Genomic DNA, 23,058 nt, shown 5'->3' with positions numbered 1-23,058 from the left:
GGACCTTTGCAGGTTTCTGTCTTTTTTAAGCAGTGAGGTATCAGCAAGATAGGTTGGGTCACGCGGCCGTGACACGTGCCTTCCGGATCTCAGTGGCTGAACACGGCTCTTTCCGTCCCACGCTCCGTGTCCAGCATGGTCAGCAGCTGGGCCTGCTCTTGGCAGTCCCTCAAGGACCCAGCTTCGTGGGGCGTGATCCTGACGGGGGCCTAGATGAAAGGTCCCTGCGATGGGGCAGGGGGCCCTGAGGACCTTGCTCTGACCAGGACACGGTCTGACCCGGAAGTGACTTGACGCTGCTTCAGCGGACTCCTGTGACCCCGTTTAATGGTAACCTGCTGCTCCTTGCACTGAACAGGGGGAAACGGGGTCTAGGTGAGCAGCACCAACAACCTTCCACAAGTGGCCTCGTGTGTTCCTACAGGGTCTAGGCTGGTGCGTTGAGAGTTACATAAGTGTAGATTGAATGAACAAATGGTATGTCTCTTAAAGAATCTGATCCTACCCAAACCTGTTTTTACTAATACGTTGATGTTCTATTTGCTAGTAGGATTGCACATTGGTCATCAAATACCAAAGTGACAATTGTTTTCTCTTTTTGCCTGTTTTGAGTCGTGGTTTATTCTGAAGTGATGGGCCAGGAGGTGTTCCCAAGGCTGGTTCCGGGAGATTTCTGTGCTGAGCGTTATGTAACAGAGAGGTGTAGCTCCCAGACTCCCTCTCCCTCGCCATCTGCCTCTTGTCTAAGCCTTCCTGAGCTTGTTTGGAGCAGCTGAGGGTCAAAAAAGAGCAAGAGTGGGCCTGAATGAATTCATCGGTTAGGACGTTTAGGGTCTGACATGTCCGTTTGGCGTAAGTATGGAACTGAGTGAGAGTCTGACATGTCCGTTTGGCGTAAGTATGGAACCGAGTGAGAGTCTGACATGTCCGTTTGGCGTAAGTATGGAACTGAGTGAGAGTCTGACATGTCCGTTTGGCGTAAGTGTGGAACCGAGTGAGGTCGTGCTGCTTCTCCACTGACCGCGTGGCTGAGGCTGCCTTTACAGAAGGCTCTCTGTAGATGTGCTGCTGTCCGTGAGCTGCAAAGAGTCGGACGTGACTGAACAAAAGTGACTCTGCAGACAAGTGATATGTAAACTGGCCGCTGGCCCCGAGTCAGTGACCGGAGGACCTCAGTGTTGACTGAAAGTCCAGAGGCTGCTCTCCAGCCCAGCTCCCTTGAGGGAGTGCACCCACCGGGGCTCAGAAGTGGAGATGGGCAGGTGAGAAACCCGTGGGGGATTGGTGCAGATTCACCCGAGACCCCCAGGACCCAGCTAAGGGCGACACGCAGAGTGAGCCGGGGGGAATGAAGCCCTGGAGTCCCGTCTGGAAGGGTCTCTGGGAAGCTCTGAAATACATGTCTCGATCATGTTTGGCCTCCGAGTTTCTACTGTTTCACTTTCACCGTGAAGTCGGCCATCCAGGTCGAATACGCTGGTGGAGGGCACGTGACTGCTGGCATGGTGGGCCTCTGTGTCGTGGAAGCTGGAAGGGAGGAGGTGCTGGGGTTCCAGACCCTTCTTCAGGGCTTTGGGAGCCGCACCATGTATTCCAGGATGAAATAAGGACTTGTTACATGGTTTAGGGTTTTCTTTTGCCAGTTGACTTACTGCCATTTTTAAGAACAGAGTCCTCCTCTGTAGATGGGACTTGCATTTCCTTTGGGTAGTTATTGAGGCCTGGGATTTCCTGGTGGAGCCCTGAGCCCTGATGTGTCTGCTGCGGTCTTGGAGCACATTCTTTGTGGAGTTTTGTGTGTGTGTGTGTGTATGTGTGTGTTGGGGGGGCAGTGCTGGGGGATGTCTGTGGTCTGCTGGGAGTGCAGGGGTGGGTGGAAAGGATGCCTTATTTTCCACTTGATTTATAAATCCCTGCATGGCTGAAGCTCATTGCAACATCCTGCGTGGTAAAGGTTATTCTAACATCACATGGACTTCCTGGGGGAGCAGGCTTCAGGCAAGGAATGGGATGATCAGATGCAGATGGGCTGCTGATGGGAGCGAAGTCGTGATGAAATGGAATCTATGGACACTGTGTTCTGTGCTTGCCTTGTCTCTTTCTATGCCCCCTATCCCCATCTTATTCCCACCTACCAAAGGAAATGTCACTTTTCTGCCTCACTTTCCATTAGTAAATCCAGATAACCATACATCATGTACTCCTCACTGAGGATCTATAAGAACTGATGAGCTTTTGGTAAAAGCTTTGAGAGATACTGTGGAAATATATGCTGTGCAAATAGGGACCATGGTTATTGACATTGGTGTTCTGCTTTTTAACAGATGCACTGGGCATCTTTAGTGACAATTCCCACATCTTCCTTGATTTCTCCCCGCTAGCTGAGAACTCTCACGCCTGGCTTTCCCACCCCCAACTTCCTGTCCAACTTTGACTTTTGCTGTGCCTGGCTTGAAAACACCACATTAGCTGGAGTGGTTAGCCTACTAGTCCCCCCAAATGCTTTCCATAGCCTATTTCTTAATTCTGGAATATTCTGTGGCCTGCAACGTCCTCTCCCACATGATACCCCATCATTAAAGGTGACTCAGCTCTTAACTCTCCCAAAAAGTTTAACTCCATCATTTTAGTTCATAGTGATCCTTGACTCCTACAGTGTCCTTTGGCAAAATTGCCTCTCATTTCACTCAGTATTCACTCATTCATTCTACAAAGGACACTTGTCACAATTGCCCTGTATTAATCACCTAACATTGAAGTGTCTTTTTCTTTCTGTTTAGTTGCAGAGAGCAGAGACCCACTCAAGCTCGTGCACATAACGGGAGATGTGTTGAAAAGATGTCCCAGGATGTCTTTTGTCATCAGACCACATATCACAAGTCATTGCTCAGCTGGGGGAGAAGGTTAGGGGTACAGTTCTTCCCAAGGGGTCTGTGGGCTGGCAGGTATAGAGACTGAGACAGCAGAATCTCAGTTCTCTTATAATTTCCTTGAAGATGAAGACTAGATGAAGTTTGACCCTATTTTGTATTGCCCACCATGTTTGCAGAAAGTAAGGGCTCAATAAATATTAAATCATTGATAGCAGAGAAATGACTTTGACTTACTGGGATAAAGGAATTATAGATGCTTTTGGCCTGTAGAATGAAAGGAAGTTAAGAAGAGACAAACCAATTTGTAAGAGCGTCCCCAGCTTACATTAATGATGAGTAAGTGTTGAGTTGGATTAGAGCTGCCAGCCTGCAGTGTGTGCATCTCAGTGGTCGGGAGGCGAACATTCTCACAGAGAGTCATCATTCTAACAAAATGAATTGTCATTGGTGGCCTGTTTTTGACGTGAGTTGGCCTGTTTCTTCCAAAACAACGATAAAACAAACCAAAAAACCCTCCTCTTGGTGACGTATAGTCATAAGCATTAGAACTCGACACCCTCACAGGCCGGCCCACAGTCTCAATGAGACTGGGTTTGAGTTTGATATGAGTGGGTGGCCCTTGCCCACAGCTGGCTACTCACCTGCCTCCTTGCTCACTTGTGGCTGTAAGTGCCTTTGGGAGAGACATCTAGCTTCCCTCACCTCTTTAGATTTTGGAATACTCATTCACATGATAGGAATGCTTGATCATTATGGATTATGTTATTGTGAAAGAGGAAATGTGTTCAGCTGCTTGGAGAAAATGGCCAAGAATACATTAACACGGTGTTCTCCGTTTGACGGGTAATGAATGGAATGGAGATAAATGTCTCAAAACCAAAGTGCTTAGTGTGATATTCTTCTGCAGTTGTGTTGCTCTGTAGGTTTGCAGATTGCTTCCTTTGAGGTGAAATGAGATTGGAAGTGGTTGGCGATCATGAGGATAGATCTCTGTACTTTGTTTAGAGAATTTGCCCCTTTGTTGTATGAACCATGAAGATAACCATCATTTTAAGTGAGTAACAGCTGATTCAGCCATGCAGTAGGGAGCCCTCGGTGACTGGGATGAGTGCCTGTCCATCTCCTCCTGCTCCATCACACTTCCCCTTTAGAAGCTTCAGGTAGGACTCCATCTAGTCACCTATGGTGGTGGGTAAAGTAGCCTTGGAAACACTGAGCATTAGTAACTGAAACCTTATATTAGGCATGGTTGTGTTTTAAATGTATCCAAATATTGAGTGTCTGCTGCTTGCCAGGCACAGTGCTGCTCTTCTGACTCAGATCCTTGCCTTGCCTTAGCTGCATGTGTGAGCTTAACTCATAACTGATTTGCTTTTCTGCCTTTTTTTTTCCTTGTAATGGCAAAACTAAAAGTGGAGAGAATAAAAGAAATGTATCTCCTCTCTCAGTTCTTGGCCTGTTATTTTATACACACACACACACACACACACACACACACACACACACCCACCCACCTTCAGTTCAGTTCAGTCGCTTAGTCGTGTCTGACTCTTTGCAACCCCATGAATTGCAGCACACCAGGCCTCCCTGTCCATCACCAACTCCTGGAGTTCACTCAGACTCACGTCCATTGAGTCAGTGACGCCATCCAGCCATCTCATCCTCTGTCATCCCCTTCTCCTCCTGCCCCCAATCCCTGCCAGCATCAGAGTCTTTTCCAACGAGTCAGCCCTTCTCATGAGGTGGCCAAGGTATTGGAGTTTCAGCTTTAGCATCATTCCTTCCAATGAACACCCAGGACTGGTCTCTTTTAGAATGGACTGGTTAGATCTCCTTGCAGTCCAAGGGACTCTCAGGAGTCTTCTCCAACACCACAGTTCAAAAGCATCAATTCTTCGGCTCTCAGCCTTCTTCACAGTCCAACTCTCACATCCATACACGACTACTGGAAAAACCATAGCCTTGACTAGATGGACCTTTGTTGGCAAAGTAATGTCTCTGCTTTTGAATGTGCTATCTAGGTTGGTCACAACTTTCCTTCCAAGGAGTAAGCGTCTTTTAGTTTCATGGCTGCAGTCACCATCTGCAGTGATTTTGGAGCCCCCTAAAATAAAGTCTGCCACTGTTTCCACTGTTTCCCCATCTATTTGCCATGAAGTGATGGGACCGGATGCCATGATCTTCGTTTTCTGAATGTTGAGCTTTAAGCCAACTTTTTCACTCTCCACTTTCACTTTCATCAAGAGCCTCTTTAGTTCCTCTTCACTTTCTGCCATAAGGGTGGTGTCATCTGCATATCTGAGGTGATTGATATTTCTCCCGGCAATCTTGATTCCAGCTTGTGCTTCTTCCAGCCCAGCGTTTCTCATGATGTACTCTGCATGGAAGTTAAATAAGCAGGGTGACAATATACAGCCCTGACGTGCTCCTTTCCCTGTTTGGAGCCAGTCTGTTGTTCCCTGTCCAGCTCTAACTGCTGCTTCCTGACCTGCATATAGGTTTCTCAATGGCCACCTTACTTGAACTTAATTCAGTTGCAGTGTTGAAAACATGGAGCTTTTGAAGCAAAATAGTTTGGGTTCAAATATGAACTCTGCCATGATGACCTTGAGCCTTGGTTTCTTCACCTAGAAAACAGAGGTCAGTCAACCTCACTGAGTTACCGTGAGCATACACGAGGCCGTTCCTGTAAAGTGCTCAGCATGTCGTCCTGCACGTCAGAGCGCTGCAGCGTGGCAGCTATTGTTACTGCTGCTGCCAAGTCGCTCCAATCGTGTTCGACTCTGTGCGACCCCATAGACGGCAGCCCACCAGGCTCCCCCGTCCCTGGGATTCTCCAGGCAAGAACACTGGGGTGGGTTGCCATTTCCTTCTCCAATGCATGAAAGTGAAAAGTGAAAATGAAGTCGCTCAGTCGTCCCCAACTCTTAGCGACCCCATGGACTGCAGCCTACCAGGCTCCTCCGTCCATGGGATTTTCCAGGCAAGAGTACTGGAGTGGGGTGCCATTGCCTTCTCCGAGCTATTGTTAAGGTCTGTTCTATTCAGTATTTATCGTTGCCCAGTCTTGGTGCTGGGTTCCAGAAATCTTGGGATGAATAGTTATGGTATAAACTCAAGGGTCTCTGAAGCTAGCCAGGGAAGTACCCCCATCCCTATAGCTACAGCACTGATGTGAGAATTTCTTGTGTACGTTGTGTTATTGGAGTCCTGTCATTGGATAGTCTTTGTAGAGCTTTGCTTAAATGGCATGGTGTTTAAAATGACAGACCTTCTCAGGAGGATGCTGAGGAGACTGCGGGGATCTGAGATAGCCCACAGGCTTTCCTTACAGGACACCAGCTAAACGCCTTTCCCCGCTGGCCTCACTCAGGCAGGGGAAGGGCCTCCTGTAACGTCTGCACCTGCCTTTGCTGGGGTGTGCTTCCTTAGGGGTAGGGAGACCCACCGACTCGGTTGTCCAGGACGAAGAGGGTACTTGGGTGGAAGGACTTATATTTTAAAAACCAGAAGAGTCCCAGGGAACCTGGCACCAGTTGGTCACCCTACTTCGGGGTCCTGTCCTTGCTCCGTGGTCGTCGTTTGCATCCTGAAGCAGGCTTTGTAGGTCTTTCACGTCGTTAGAGACACGGCCGTCGGAAGGCGGTGGGCAGGAGAGAACCGGACGGGGGAAGGATGGAGAAAGCTGCGTGGCTGGCCAGCGTCTTTATCCAGGCATCTGCTCTTTGGATGGAATCTCATTAGCATTAGTATTAGTTTAAAGAAGAGAGTGCTTTAATAAAGCCATGAAAGCTGGACAGTGTAAAGTTAATGGAATCTTTACAAATATCCCCCTGGACAGTGGTGTTTGCTGTGCCCGGTAGGGCTGTTCCCCAGAGCTTGGTACATAGTCGACTTTCAATAAATATTTGTTGAAGGAATGCTGCAATCAATGTAATCTTCAGAAACAGCTTTGAGAGCTGGGTTCCAGTTCAGGCTGGATTTGAGGCTGGGCCCTAACTTGAAAATGTGCAAGCCAAGATCCGCTCTGGCTTCCTTATCGTGCTGATATCCCGAGTGCATTTGTTATATCTAGGAGCTTAGGTGCTTCTCGATTTGTCTCTTTTTCTTCTTGGTGGAAACGCCGGACACCGGCAGGTGAGCTGCCTTGTCTTCTGTTGCAGCGGGATGCTTCTGGAACATGCCCGTGTGTAAATGTGATGGTGGGTGGGCTGTGAGGGGGCATTTGTGTACACAGTGCTTTCCTCCCAGAGATTGGGAGGGATTTCCTGCTGAGTCTGTTAATTCCAAGCGGGGGTTGGGAAGGGGACCAGACCTGGCTCCGTGATCCTGGGTGGCAGTGTCCAGGGCTGGGCTTCTGTTGGCCGGTGTTCCGTCTTTCGGAATCTTCATTACTAATTTGGAGGGCTGGTTGGTGGCAACCTGATCAGGCTCTTAGATAAGCCATAGATTTTTCTAGTCTTTAGCTGAGGCTTCAAGTGGTAATCCTTTGTTTTCTGTTTCTTCTTGAGAAGTGTTAACTGTTTATCTGGGGATGTTAGGACCTGCAACAAATTGCCAGAAACAGTAATCAGTCCGCTGGTTGCCAGTTCTGTAAATCTCAAGCACAGAACACCCAAGGGCAGTTGTCAGACGTTTACATCACCTTCCCATCAGACTCCCGTTTCATCATTGTGTACACTGAGAACTCATATTCCCTCATGTGCCTGATAAGACAGATTTCTTCATGGTTTCTTACTTCACCTAAGAAGAAGGTAAGCAGTTTATCCATGGAAGAGGAATCTTTTGGGAAACAGAATTCATTTACTAAAATTGTGTTTATTTCTACACACAAAATGCTAAATATTAGTTCAGACAGTTAGTGTTTCTTTGCAGAATCTATAGTTTACTTTTTTTCCCAACAGTGGATTCAGAGCTCTCAAAAATTAATTGTTCATACACCTTAAGTTTATATCAGAATAATAAATAAAGTCTTTGAGAATTGCATCTCAGGCCAGTCATACTTCCCTACAAGAGGTTCACTGACATGCAAGGAAAAATGTCTTTACTAAGAAGTTAAAAAGAACACTTTGGATTTGACTCCAGACTGATTATACCTTGTTTGTGAAATCTGTCCGTGCAGATGCCAAGCCCTGTCTTTAATATACTCCTTAGAATAGCATCCTCTCGGGGTCAAGTCCAGTCTGCAGTGGAAATTGAACAAGATGCTGTCCAGACAATTTAGAATTCCTTGTAAATTAGGAGGGCAGTGATAATCAATTTTGAAGTCTAGGCGTGATTCAGCCTCGGTCTTCTGGTTGGTTCAGGTTTTGTTTTATTCCTTGTTCTTGACTGACTTGGAGAAGGCAGTGGCACCCCACTCCAGTACTCTTGCCTGGAGAATCCCATGGACGGGCGAGCCTGGAGGGCTGCAGTCCATGGGGTCATACAGAGTCGGACACGACTGAAGTGACTTAGCAGTTTGACTGACTGCAAAAGGCGTCGCCACGCGCGTCTGTTTCCACGTTTCGTGAACGTGGTTGGCATCGACTTCGCCAGGACCCTAGGTGCCTCCCCTCACCGTAGGAGGAAGCGGTTCTGCACGGGCTGACTTGCCTCCGGGTTCTGCAGTCTGCTTCCTTCCCATTTTAACTTCTCTTTAGAGATTCTGACTTAAAAAGAAGCAGATATCTTCCTTTTATGAGGCTTTTTAGTGCTAGATGACTAGTGTCGTTCAGTATAACCTATGGTACAGTTAGATACACTTTGTTTTCCCAAAGCTGGTCGCAGAGAAAAATAAGAGACAACAGTTTGAGGGAGGAAGAATGTGAGTGAAAAGAACAATGAGGTAAATAATTGTGTTGGACTGTAGTATTCTTAAAATTTTAATTTTAGCTTTAAAAATAAGATCCACGGTTGTTTACCTGGTGGTATTGGTTTGTAATTAATAGCATCTTGCCCAAGAAAATTGAAGTTGCTATTAATAATCTACAAAACAACGTGACAGCCCGTCAGGTGCTTTTCTTCCCAAGCTTGGGTGGCTTCTACAGTGCATTTTATGACAATTGAAAGACAGTTTTGGGGGGTGGAGGAGATGGCTACGGTAGACATGTTTATTATCTGTTTCAGGTGAAGTGCTAAGAGTTTTAAGCATATTATTTGGGAGGGAAGTTTCCTAAGATTCTGGAAACTTCTGTAACTTCTTCAAGGTCACATAGGGAATTTACGCCAGAGCTGGGGTATGAACCCGGGAGGACTGTGCTGGGGAGCTGGGAGCCACTTTCGAAACTGGGATTCAAGACGGGAAGAAGCAACACTTTTCTGTTTTAACCCAACAGGCTCAGTGCAGTGTAATTTAGGAGGAGATCTGCCTTCTGCCCTGTGCTGTCCTTGGGAACAAGGATGGACGCATTTGGTCAGCCATCTGCCTGAGCCAGTTGCGTGTTGGCTTGGTGGCAGCATGGTTTGGAGGACTCCCCAACAGGTCCTGTTGGGAAATTTGCAGTGAGGTTTCTGGCTATTACCTGACTTTGCCCTGTGCTAACAAGTTCCTATGGAGTCTGACAGTGGGAAGTGTTTCTCTAGAGACCACTTGACTGACAGCCCGTGTGTGTGTGGCTGGGAACTTGAGACTTTCATGAATACATTGCTAAAAAGCACGGAATAAACAGGCAGTTTTTGCTCACCTTCCTCTCCTAGTTCTTATTTCCCCCCCAAACAAAAAGGGAATAAATCATATCCGTTCATATTGGCATTCCTTTGTTTTTGCGGTTCCCTTTTTCCTGGAACCACTTTTTTTGTCCACCCCTCCCTGCCAATAAAAACACAGCTTTCTGATGGAAAACCATGAGTATATGCTTCGTTCAAGACATCTTTCCTGTTCCATTTGTACTATGGATTCTCCTCCAACTCTCTCAAGCAAAATTAAATTTTCCTTCCATTTTTCCCCTTAAATCCCACTTATCCCCATATCTGATAATTCTACATATGCTTGCCTCACCTGCTCCACTGTGAATTCTTTGACTGTAGGACTTTGTCTTGTTTAAGAGCTTGGGTGAGTGAATGGAGGAACCAACAAGCAGCAGATGAACAGACTATCGATACGTGGATTTGGATTTGCTGGGATTGGTGAGTGTGTGTGGTAGTGGGAAATGGTGGGAGATCCAAGCACTGATGTGTATGCGGTTCTGGCAACTGGCTCGATGCTTACCAAAACAGCATTATTGCCATTTGGGGCTGGTTAACTCTGTTGTGGGGAGACTGTCCTGTGCCCCAGGGGACGCATCCCTGGACTCTGCCCACTAGGTGCCAGTTGCTCAGTTATGGTAACCAAGGATGTCTCCAGACATTGCTGCATGCCCCTTGAGAGTCAGAATCGCCCCAGTTGACACCCGCTGTCCTGGGTTACTTTCCGCATGGAGGCGGGGCCACGTGACTGGTTCTCACCAAGAGAATGTGTGTGGGAATGAGAGGTGTCGAGAGGCGGGGTGTTCCTGCGCATCGGCCGGGGAGAACCAGGAAGCCCTGAGGTACGGGGGAGTCATAGGGGGAAGGAGCCTGGGTCCTGAATGACCGTGTGGAGCAGAGCCTCGCGTGCCAGGCTGCACTGGGCTGCAGTGTGAAGACATTGAACCACACGGCGTTAGCCAGGGAGGCCTGGGGCACGTGTTTCAGCAGTCAGTCTACCTTCGCTGGGGAACTTCCCCGGCGGCTCAAGGGTAGAACAGTCGGCCTGCGATGCAGGAGCCGTGGGTTCAGTCCCTGGGTCGGGAAGATCCCCCGGAGAAGGAAATGGCCAACCACTCCAGTATCCTCACTTGGGAAAGCCCATGGCTAGAGGAGCCTGGTGGGCTGCAGTGTGTGGGGTGGAAAGAGTTGGACAGGCTTAGCGACTAAACAGCCGTACCCACTGCCTCCCTAACCTTCCCTGACTCTTGGGATTGTGCTGGGGCAGCCGTGCCAGTATTCCAGGTAGTGAGTAAAAGCAGACACTCTAACCGTGGACAATGAGAGTTTGTTTATTTGTTCTTGTGAAGGGAACATCAGTCTTACTGCTAAAATTCTTTTGCGTTCTAAAATTTATCAGAAAACAAGAGGGTGATAAACGTGGATTTATTATTCTACCAGTCTAATAATTCTGACCTGTGAATAACAAGCAGCCCTGAGCTATAAATATTTTCAGTAAAAAGTAATAAAACATCAGATGTCCCAGCAGTTCTCATTTCCCCAGGTAGGAATATGTGCCTGCAACACAAGTTCAAGTTCAAATATTTGCGGCAATTTATGTTTACTGCATCTTCCTATTTGTGGGGATGACAGATGTTGATACCCCATAGTCACAGCTGTTCCCCACACCGTTAGTAAGTAAATCGCTATATGGTGTGATGGACTTTGAAAATGGACTCACATATGCTTCTGTGCTGCTGAATGCAGCGGAGTAGTGTTCTTTAAAAAGCTGAACCCAAAGGCTCGCTTATCAGACCGGAGTCAGCACCTCGTACTAGATTTCCTCTGAAGCCACTGATTGTATTTGTGGTGTGTCTACGTCGAGCCGCTGTCCGGAATGCGTAAGTCAGACAGTTTCCTTTGGCACCCGTCTGGATGACAACAGCGGGCTTGTTTGCAGGACACAACGGCAGATTGTGGGTGAGCCCTTCGTTGGCTGAAGCCTTTGTTTGGAGTCAGTGGTCTCCGAGCCTGCCCTGTTTGCAGTGTTCAGTCCACTCTACAAAGAGCCACCCCGGTGAAGGTCACCTGTCCTCTCAAGCAAACACTCCCACTCAGCAGACAGAGCAGATTTGGCTTGATGACTTTAAGATGGTAAAGTCTCTCTTTTTTCTAGAAGAAATCCCGCTAGGCATCTTAAGAACCAAATATTTTTGATTCTTCTGTTTTTCATCCCATATAAAACATTTTCACAGTAATAAGAATAAGAGTAGCTAATACAGTATTTTGGTCATCTGACGCCAATAGACGACTCATTGGAAAAGTCGCTGACGCTGGGAAAGATTGAGGGCAGGAGAAGAGGGTCCACAGGATGAGATGCAGTGAACATGTACTTGGGCAAACTCCGGGAGATGGTGAGGGACAGGGAGGCCTGGCGTGCTGTGGTCCATGTGGTTGCAGAGTTGGACACGACTGGGCGACTGAACCACAAGCTGATACAGCTGGCACTAATTCTGTGCTGGGCTCCTAGGTGTTTTGCATACAGTGTGTGCATCATTATTACAGTGGTCTTAAGGGGAAGCTACTATTAATATCTCTAATTTAATTTCTCCATGTTCAAGAAATTGGGGTGCAGAAAGGCTAAGTGATTTACCCAAGGCCATGAGAGGAGTCAGTGCCAGGGCTGGGGTTAGAACCCGGCCATCAGTGGCTCCAGGGTTTATGCTGTAAGCCACTGCGGCATGCTGCTGCAGATTTTCCATTCTGTTAAGATGACTCACTTTCTCTGAGATGTCCTGTATTTTTATGACTTCAACTAACATCTGTATATGATAATTAAAAAGAGTTATTGATGTTATTGCATTATTTTTTGCATGGGTTGAGCATCATTTCCTTGCTAAGCTGTCAGCTGATGGTCTTGTGTCTTCCATAACTCTTGGCACAAATACTTCCTTGTAAGAAAGTGCTAATTTAGTGCATTGTTTTATTTTCATATAGGAGGTGGGGCTTCCCTGATGGGTCCGACAGTAAAGAACCCACCTGCCAATGCAGGAGACGTAAGAGACACAGGTTCGATTCCTGGGTTGGGAAGATCCCAGAAAAGGAAATGGCAGCCCACTCCAGTATTCTTGCCTGGAGAATCCCATGGACAGAGGAGCCTGATGGGCTACAGTCCCTAAGGTCACAAAGAGTCGGACACGACTGAGTGACTAACACACACATATAGGAGGTTACCTCTGTAGGAGGAAGAACAGTGTGTATGCACAGGACTCAAATGCCAGGTGATAACTGGATGAAGTGGCCTTGGAATTCAGAGGAGGACAGATGGCTTCCTGCTAGAGAATGGCTTCCTGGAAGAAGTGGCATTTAACGATCCCTGGAAAGGTGGGTGTAGTCGTCTGGACAGGCGGACAGGTGCAGTGGCATTTCTGCAGCAACAAGGTGTAAGGGAGGGTGGATCTTCTCTTCTGGACAACAAAAGATGCTTTCTGACTGAAGTATGGAGTAAGCAGGACTTGTAGGGGGGAGGATTAGAGTGGTTGGTGGAGAGGGGCTTTGGGATTTATTTGGCAGGAAGCCACTGATGACGTAGGGGCCGGGGAGGACGAGGTGTGGAGCTGTGCTCTCAGAAGCTTAATCTGGCTGCAATGAGTGTGGATCGGGGGGGAGGACAAAGGTGGGGAGGCCAGTGGGGGCCAGAGCAGAGGCGGGGAGATGGACTCCAGGAGAGGGGCCGCAGGAGTGGGGGGCTGCGCATGAACACGGGAGGCGTTCCAGAGCCAGAACCGGTAGGATTTCGAAGACCGATTGAATGAGGGGTGAGAGGGAAACAGGTTTTCAAGTTTGAGGTCCTGGGTGAAGAAGGGTGGTAACAAATGTAAAACTGCAGGGGAGGACTGACGTGGGAGACATCAAGAGTCCACTTTGGAAACTTAGCAGGGAGGTCAGAGCCGCCACTTGGAGGGTAACCCACGTCTGCATGGTCATCACGAGTCTGAGGTTGAACCGTGTTGCCAGTGGGAGAGAGACCCTCATGAGGGCTGGCTGTGAGAGGACAGAGGTCAAAAGAGTGGTGGGAACAAGGGAAACGTTTCCTGAGCAGAGGGCGCTTGAATGTGTTGAAAACGGAAAGTGGTTTGTGACTCCATGTCGGCGCTTCCCTGGTGGCTCAGTGGTAAAGCATCCGCCTGCAGTGCAGGACTTCAGGTTGTCACACAGCTCGATTTCTATGTGTTACTCCCAGACTGGTTACGATTTCCTCTAGATTTAAAATGTTTTACAGACTGTGCGTGAGGATTGCTGTCTATGGGCCCCTGCCTGGAATACGGGGAACCTGCTTGGAAGACCCTTTCCTCATCTGAGCCGGGTCACTCTGGCCAGCATGCATGTGTGCTCAGTCGCGTCTGACTCTCTGTGACCCCATGCACTGTAGCCCACCAGGCTTCTGTCCATGGGATTTTCTAGGCAAGAATCCTGGAGTGGGTTGCCATTTCCTCCTCCAGGGGATCTTTCCAACCCAGGGATCCTGCATTGGCAGGTGGATTCTTTACCACTGCACCAGTTGGGAACCTCACCAACCCCTGGCTTGGGGCCAGCCAACCTGCTTGCTCTTGTATTCAATTCTGTCCTTCCGTTCTATTCTTCTGGGCTTCCCAGGTGGCACTAGTGGTAAAGAGCCCGCCTGCCAGTGCAGGAGATGCCAGAGACGCAGGTTTGACTCCTGGATGGGGAAGATCCTCTGGAGAAGGAAATGGCAACCCACTCCAGTATTCTTGCCTGGAGAATCCCAGGGACAGAGGAGCCTGGTGGGCTGCTGTCCCTGGGGCCACAAGGAGTCGGACGCAGCTGCGCGCACACACTTTCTGTTCCTCTATTCTACTCCACCCTGTCATTCAAACTATAACTCTTCCTTTAGTTCCCTGCTCAGATCCCTTCACTGAATCCCCAATTATTATTTAAGTCTGTGTGCTCAGTCGTGTCTGACTCTTTGTGGCCCCATGGACGGTAGCTCTCCAAGCTCTTCGGTCCATGGGATTCTCCAGGCAAGAGCACTGGAGTGAGTTGCCATTTCCTTCTCCAGGGGATTTTCCCAATCCAGAGATTGAACTCGTGTCTCTCGCCTCTCTTGCATTGGCAGGTGGGTTCTTTACTGATTGCACCCCCTGGAAGCCTTGATAATGGCCCCTAAAAATTACCTTTACTGCCTTCTGTGTCTGTCAGACCTTAGTGCAGGTCCTGGGCATGGCCAGCTGCAGGCTCTCTGAGGGCTGGGTCCACCTTATTCTTCTTTGCATTCTGATGACCTAACTTGCTATTTTTTTGACCAGTAAATATGAGTGTGAACTGTTAGGCCTTTAACTAGTTCTCAGTCTCCTTAGGGATTGCAGAGATCTAACTCTTTTTTGTATTTCCTGTGCCTTTTTGGATATCTTCATGGATACTGGTCGATTAAAGGCAGTGCCCTCTTTGGGGACACTGCATCTTGACAGCCCAATCTTGTGTCTGCACTCGAAGTGTAATATGTTAGTTACTACCTTTGACTTCGTTTATACTTGTCTACTGTTGGAAAGACGTAGTGACTGTCTTGATAGAGTCTTCTTTTGATGTGGTGTTATGTTGTGGCTGCAAGGACAGTCTCAGGGCACATTGCCATGAACTTTTTGTTCAACCCAGGGGTTTTCCCTTTGGGTTTAAGGTAAGATGTTGAGTTAGGTTTTCAGGGAACAAAATAGACTTAGAGCCCAAGTGCGTGCAAATGGTAGTAGAAGCATGAAATTCATATTTATATTTCTAAAATTAACTTAATCAGACAAAATTCATTTAGTATGGTATGAAAAATGGTTGTGAATAAACAGAATGAAACTATGCTTATTAAGATAGATTAGGAAAATACTTTGGGGAGTAAAGCAGCTTTAATTTTCCTTTCCTGAGGTTTGTTTACTAATAGAATCTTGGCTCCGTCAGTCTCAAAAAACTCCTAGCAGGTAGTACTCATTAACTGGAATCTGCTGGTCCAGGCTCTGGCCTATTTCATTTTCTCAGAAAACAAGCCCACTTTCTCTGGTTTATGGAGAAAGAATTTTTACTCCTTCAGAGAATGTTCAGTGGGCTGATGCTCGTAACTCACTTCTGAATAGTGAGAGTTCAGTATGTTGGAAGAGGAAGAAGCGAGTGGGGGCGCTGGCCCCAGTGCTGTGAGAGGTAAGGCCTGCCAGTCTTTAAGTATGGAGATTGCAAAATTTTGGGTAATTAAATATCTTTGAATTGGATTTGTGCTTTTATAAGTGAAAAAATTGCTACTATGTACTTCAGTTAAATTCAGTCACTCAGTCATGTCCGACTCTTTGCAACTCCATGGACTGCAGCACGCCAGACCTCCCTGTCCATCACCAACTCCCGGGGTTTACTCAAACTCATGTCCATTGAGTCAGTGATGCCATCCAACCATCTCATCCTCTGTCACCCCCTTCTCCTCTCGCCTTCAGTCTTTCCCAGCATCAGGGTCTTTTCAGATGAGTCAGTTCTTTGCATCAGGTGGCCAAAGTATTGGAGTTTCAGCTTCAGCATCAGTCCTTCCAATGAATATTCAGGACTGATTTCCTTTAGGATGGACTGGTTGGATCTCCTTGCAGTCCAAGGGACTCTCAAGAATCTTCTCCAACACCACAGTTCAAAAGCATCAATTCTTTGGTGCTCAGCTTTTTTTATAGTCCAACTCTCACATCCATACATGACTACTGGAAAAACCATAGCTTTGACTAGACGGACCTTTGTTGGCAAAGTAATCTCTCTGCTTTTTAATATACTGTCTAGGTTGGTCATAGTTTTTCTTCCAAGGAGCAAGCGTCTTTTAATTTCATGGCTGCAGTCATCATCTGCAGTGATTTTGGAGCCCAGAAAAACAAAGTCAGCCACTGTTTCCACTGTTTCCCCATCTATTTGCCATGAAGTGATGGGACCGGATGCCATGATCTTCGTTTTCTGAATGTTGAGCTTTAAGCCAACTTTTTCACTCTCCTCTTTCACTTTCATCAAGAGCCTCTTTAGTTCCTCTTCACTTTCTGCCATAAGGGTGGTGTCATCTGCATATCTGAGGTGATTGATATTTCTCCCCGCAATCTTGATTCCAGCTTGTGCTTCTTCCAGCCCAGCGTTTCTCATGATGTACTCTGCATATAAGTTAAATAAGCAGGGTGACAATATACAGCCTTGACATACTCCTTTCCCTATTTGGAAGCAGTCTGTTGTTTCATGTCCAGTTCTAACTCTTGCTTCTTGACCTACATACAGATTTCTCAGGAGGCAGGTCAGGTGGTCTGACTATGTGCTTGGCAGTCACTAAATCTAGTGTCTTGTCAAACTCAAGTCACCCAGTGTAATCCTCACAGTAATATAGGAGCAGGTTTTGTCCCCATTTTTTGGATGACCAAACTGAGGCACAGAGAGATTTAGCATCTTGCTCAAAGCTGTGTATCAAGTACAGAATGGAAGCTCAGCCAGTAGCATCGGTGTGCCAGTCCATGATGATACACTGATCTCGCAAAACTTCACAGTATTGAAAGGTACAAATAAAAAGCAATTGTTGCCGGGACTTCCTGCTGGTCTGGTGTTATTTAAGTCTCCCAGGTTAAGACTTTGCCTTCCAATGCAGGTGGCTCAATCCCTGGTCAGGGAGGTAAAAATCCCACATGCCAAAAAACCCGAAACATGAAACAGAAGCAATATTGTAACAAATTCAATAGAAACCTTAAAAATGGTCCACATAAAAAAAAATCTAAAAAAAGAAAAAATAACTGCTATTAGAAGCAAAATATACTGAAAACAAGCATCTTCAATGAACATAATATTAAATATGAAATGCTAAAAATCTAGTTTTCATTTCAGTTACCCTGTGCTCTGGTCAGGATAGAATTATAATTTATCTTATTATGATAGAATTTATCTTATTATGGCCATTTTGTTTCTATACCAGAAATTCATCCCAAGATTATAGTGCAGTGAGTAGCTGCTGAATTATGTGACAGTTGAGGATATTGAGGTTATTTCAAGGGAAGTCTCCTCTGGTGGAATAGTCAGTGCTTTCCCGACGCAGGACAAGCTGGAGAGAAAGGAGGCCTGATTATGGATTTGTAACATGATGGAAATGAGTAGGTTTTCAGCAGTGTTTTGGCGATTAAAAGTCAGACTGCTCAGAATTCATTCAGAAATTTTAACCATATGTATCAAGGTCATTAGCAATATTTCTTGGCTCTGGTATTTTTTTAAAATAAATGTTCATATCTAGCATGCTGTTCTATGAATCCCCCTTCTGAATGTTGGGGGACACCAACTGATTTGCTGCCCTCCTGACCTCAAGACCCTTTTCTGGAAGCTCCCTCATGAAAACTTTTGCCTTTTGCCACGAACACGTCTCGGTGAAAGGGGCTTACGCCCTCCCGAGTAAACGGTTTCCATTTTATACTCAGGAGAATCTGGGTCTACATGGGCTGAGTTGATAGCCTGAGGTCACTGCGATTCAGAGACGGCGTGAGTGAGCCCCGATGGGACGTTCAGCCTGTGCGGCTCAGGCCGCGCCGCAGGAATCACCTGACCCCCGCTCCGGCCGTCCAGCCCTTCCTTCCGACCGCCTGCCGTCTGCGTACCACAGACCCGCCGCGGGCGCACTCTCACCCCGCCGCCCTCCGGTCTTGGTTTGCCATTAGAGATTCATTCCTTGTGGTGTGGAGAAGACGGCGTGAACTGGTTCCTGCGGCCTCAGAGCTGTATCCCTGCCCAGCGCCTTGTGATCAGCCTTGTGATCCTAGCAAGTCACTCCGCGTTCTCATCTCGCGGGGTCGCTTCTCTGCAGGTTCATACTGATAGCCCAGTGCACGGCCCACGTAAGGTGCTGGGTGCTGTTTTCAGTGTTATGGACATGTTAGCTCACCCGTTCTCCGAATAAGGCCGAGGGAGGAATCGGAAGCGGGCAGAGACATTTAATGATGTGTTTGAGACCGACAATCAGTATAAATTAGTTGTTTGTTCCTTTTGGGTTTTATGGCCATGAAAGTGAAAGTTGCTCAGTTGCCTCTCTTTGTGACCCCACAGACTATACAGTCCATGGAATTCTCCAGGCCAGAAAACTGGAGTGGGTAGCCTTTCCCTTCTCCAGGGGATCTTCCCAACTCACGGATCAAACCCAGGTCTCCTGCATTGCAGGCAGATTCTTTACCAGCTGAGCCACAAAATCGTCTGCTAAAACGTGAGTGCCCTTGGGTAGGGTTACACATTCACCTCCGTAAGGGTGTAGTAGCTAACCCTGTGATTCAGGCTTCTACCAACCCCTCTGAGAAGCAGGTGCAGGGCTTGGGGGAGGACAGCGGAGGGGTCAGACGGAGGGAAGGTGAGAAAGAGGACGCAGGGAGTAATGTGATCGGGCTGGTACAGGCTCTGCTGAGACTTGAGGATGGGTGGTGGAGGAGTAAGGGGAGCTTCAAAGCAAGGCAGATCCACAAAGGATCCAGAAAGGTGAGGGGTGCTCAGTTCCAGCTGGGCCTCTCTTCCTGGGGTGGAGCTGGTCCCTTACTTTGGCCTGACTTGTTTCTCTCTTGGATCTGAGTTAGTGAGGCCTGCAAACTTTCTGATGGGAAGATAGGACTTTGATCCTTTCCATTTCTTGGTTAAACTTAAAAGAAGTCTTCTTCTCTCCACATCCTTAAAAGAAAGGAGAGATGAGTGATGTCCTGAAGCAGAATCTCCAGGCAGTGGCTCTGAGGAGACACATGGGGCGCTACTTTGGGGGGATGGCAGGGGTGTGAAGGGGCCGCGCCAGTGGTGAAGAAGCAGGGGTAAGGAAGAGCTGGGTTGGGGGGGGGGTTTGTTCTCATCCTTGGGTAGAAGAGGCCAGAGCAGGTGAGAGTACTTGGTGGAGATGGGCTCTGTGGGAGGTGAGCAGACGTGGACAGGAAGATTTTTTAAACTGCCGTTGCTTGTGTGTGTTTGCAAGAATAAATCCCATCCTCAGAGGCTGTGATCGGTAAAGCTTGTTTGGTGTGCACAGGCCACGCTGCCGCTGCAGTGGAATCTGGCCACTGAAGGCTTCCTGCTGTGCTGTCTACACCCCACCCCACCCCAGCTGTATAACCCTGAAAGCAGGGGACTCGTGTTAGCTGCGGGTCCAGTAAGGTGCTATTTCCGTATTTTCAGTTCTTTCTTTCCAGGAGAGGCTTGAGAGGGGTGGAAGGATGTGGTAGGAAGGACAGATGGCGATGCTGGACTCAAGCTGGCGAACGTGCCCACCTTTTCCCTCCTGAGTTGAACTGAGAAGGCACAAGCTCAGCGTGTAAGTCTGTATCACGGAACACAGGTGCTTGCCATGAAGCCCAGTTACACGACTGCTGGCGTTGCTTCCTGTCCAAAGGTGCCTCTGCTTATGCACCTTCCTATTCTGTCTTTATTTCATGGTTCCTTGTATTGTTAGCAGTTGAAAATTTGAGAGAAATTTCGCGTTTCTGTGGATTTCCCTCATTAGAATTTTGTGGTGATGGAAATGGTTAAGACTGGAGTTCCTTGAACTAGTCCTTCCTACAAATAAATGGAGAACTTAGAATATTCCTAGAACACACAAGCTTAACCAAGATGTTCAGTTCAGTCGCTCAGTCGTGTCCGACTCTTTGCAACCCCATGAATCGCAGCATGCCAGGCCTCCCTGTCCATCACCAGCTCCCGGAGTTCACTCAGTCTCACGTCCATCGAGTCAGTGATGCCATCCAGCCATCTCATCCTCTGTCATCCCCTTCTCCTCCTGCCCCCAATCCCTTCCAGCATCAGAGTCTTTTCCAATGAGTCAACTCTTCGCATGAGGTGGCCCAAGTACTGGAGTTTCAGCTTTAACATAATTCCTTCCAAAGAAAACCAAGATGTTAGAATATTCTAAAAACCTTTTCTGAGAACCTGATGTGCTTATGAAAGGTTGTTTTTATGAACAATGGATGCTTTTCAGTTTTTCTGTTTAATCATTAAAGTAGGAACCCTAAGAAACTCAAGAATGGGCAACTCTTTGCCTGCTTTTCAGTCACTTGGGAAGAGGGCTGCGTGCCCTTTCTGTGGAGCCACCTGGAGCGCCTGGTCCTGACTGTCCTGCCCCGCATCGTTCCTCTGCGTAACCGCAAGGCAAAATACGCTGCACGCGTCTCATCCATTTAGCAGACAACTTGGAAGGTGCTTCTAAAGCCCATGCTTATCCTGGTGACCTGAGGTGGCCTCTGGATGCCCAGGGCAGTGGGTGCCCTGCAGGGTCAGCTAAGGGTGTCTGGGCTGGACTGCCCTGTGTCCTGAGGTCTCCAAGCTGACACTGAGCAGGCGTGGCTGCTCTTGAGACATTGAATAAACGGGGAAGAAAAGAGACAAGTTTGAAAATATTTGGCAAATGCTTCTCCCTGGGAGCAACACCCCTGAACATAGCAAAGATAGTTGCTGTGAACCAAAGGGAACACTTGGGTGAAGGCCAACCTCTAGGGTCAGGAGCTTACTCTGAAGGCCTGTGCCGGCCGCAGGTGAGGTGGAGGGACAGGAAACCCAGCATGGCGCGTGATCCTGTTACCAGGAGTCTCCTTGGAAGAGTTTATGAAAGAGAGCCCGGGGCATCCAGAATGCCCCCCAGGGGCTCGTTAAGTTCTAAGAAGGTGAGGGAAAATGATTTAATGTAGTGTTTGTTTTAGCTAGGGTATGACCTGAAGGTTAAATTTACATAACAATAGAGTGTATTTTTGTGTGTTTTCACAGTACCTAGGAGAAATCACCGGAGAAGGCAATGGCGCCCCACTCCAGTACTCTTGCCTGGAAATTCCCATGGATGGAGGAGCCTGGTAGGCTGCAGTTCATGGGGTCGCTAAGAGTCGGGAACGACTGAGCGACTTCACTTTCACTTTTCACTCTCATGCATTGGAGAAGGAAATGGCAACCCACTCCAGTGTTCTTGCCTGGAGAATCCCAGGGACGGGGGAGCATGGTGGGCTGCCGTCTATGGGGTCGCACAGAGTCGAACACGACTGGAGTGACTTAGCAGCAGCAGCAGCAGGAGAAATCACATTAAATAATACTGGACATTTGCAACTATTCTAAGGGGTTGAGGAACATTTAGGAACATTGTCTTATAATTTAAGCGATTACCATGAGTTGCAATTGTTATTTTTGTTTTCCGTGTTGTCAGTGGCATCGGGGTTTATTTGAGCCAAGTTCGTGGTCAGGAATGGACACCTGAATGGTTGGGACTGGTGCTGTGGGGAGTCCCGGCTGCTTTGCATCCACTCACCCCTGCAGAAGTGTCGACAGAAGAGCTGTGGGGAGTGGACACACTCTCTCCTTAAAATTAAAAACGCCGACAGATACAAACCTCTTGCTTCCAAGTATCTCTTTGCCCTCGCTTCTGCTGCCAGGAAGCAACAATAAAAGCCAGTTGGAGCTGGGATTGTTTGTCATCTCTTTGCTTTTGTAACACATGGGTGACTCTTGAGTTCCCCCTCTAAAGATTATCCCTTGCTGATTTAAAATCAAAAACAGGCTTGCTTCATAAACCCATTAGCTAGTGAGCAGACAGCTAGGTGTTCTCTCCATCACGTGGTTGCCATGTTTGAATGCTTGATGGAGAAAAAAGGCTCCCTGACAGTCAGAGCTTTGAAAAAGTGCACAAAATCCCTTGCCCGTCTCTTCCTCCCCACTTGTAAGGGTCCTGAGTCAATTTGGCACAAGCCCCTGGGTCTGTTGTCTGCTTTGGCTTTGAACACGTTTGTCCTGGCACATTCGTCAGTTGCAAAGGTTTAGGGACCGCCTCTCTGCGGCCCTGCTGCGGGTGCAGGGGCCGGTCATGGAAGAGCCAGAGCCGCTGCCTTGGAGAAGCAGTTCGTGGATTCGACGGGGAGACCCACACGTGCCCCCAGTGTCAGTGAGAGTGGAGTTGCTCAGTCGTGTCCGACTCTGTGACCCCATTGACTGTACACTCCGTGGGATTCTTCAGGCCAGAATACTGGAGTGGGGAGCCTTTCCCTTCTCCAGGGCATCGTCCCAACGAGGGATCGAACCCAGGTCTCCCACATGCAGGCGGATTCTTTCTCAGCTGAGCCACCAGGGAAGCCCCAGCATCAACAGTAAGTCGTGAGGGGTTGACAACAGGGATGAACGTAGCAGTGCAGGAGCAGAAGGTGGGGGGAGGGGAGGGATACCCAAGGGGGTCTCGGGAGCCCTCCTTGGAGGAGAGGCAGAGAACAACAGGTGCATAGTCTGGAGAAGCCAGAGTGTGGGGAAGATGGAGAAGCTGGAAGTGGAACCAAGCCGCCCAAGGGTCTGCAGACCTCGGCAGGCGTGTGGGCCCTACTGCCTGGTCATAAGGAGTAAGTCGGATATTCGAAGCTGAGGGTGGCGTGATCAGCGAGTCCACAGCATGGGAAACTGGGCAGAAAGTGTGGTGTGCGTCCTGGCTCTGCTATGTTCTTGCCCTGTAACTTGGGCAAGAGCATCGAATGTCTGCTGACTTGCCTTGTCCTGCAGTATGGGGACCCTGAGG

At 48.1% G+C, this 23,058-nt stretch overlaps 1 protein-coding gene across 2 annotated transcripts in view; it reads left to right on the top strand.

Moving 5' to 3' along the window:
* Positions 1–23,058, top strand: part of RNF152 (ring finger protein 152) — a 79,703-nt gene that overhangs the window by 3,945 nt on the left and 52,700 nt on the right. The window contains exon 2 of one of the 2 annotated variants that reach the window (XM_055559189.1): positions 18,606–18,759. The exons of the other annotated variant lie outside the window; for it this stretch is intronic. The gene's annotated coding sequence lies outside the window, so the exon portion shown is untranslated. The remainder of the gene's footprint in view (positions 1–18,605; positions 18,760–23,058) is intronic. 2 annotated transcript variants of the gene reach the window in all.

The sequence above is a fragment of the Bubalus kerabau genome, chromosome 21 (assembly GCF_029407905.1).
Source record: "Bubalus kerabau isolate K-KA32 ecotype Philippines breed swamp buffalo chromosome 21, PCC_UOA_SB_1v2, whole genome shotgun sequence".
Taxonomy (NCBI): Eukaryota; Metazoa; Chordata; class Mammalia; order Artiodactyla; family Bovidae; genus Bubalus; species Bubalus kerabau.
Note: the sequence above shows the minus strand (reverse complement) of the source record. Positions and strands in the feature narration are given on the sequence as shown.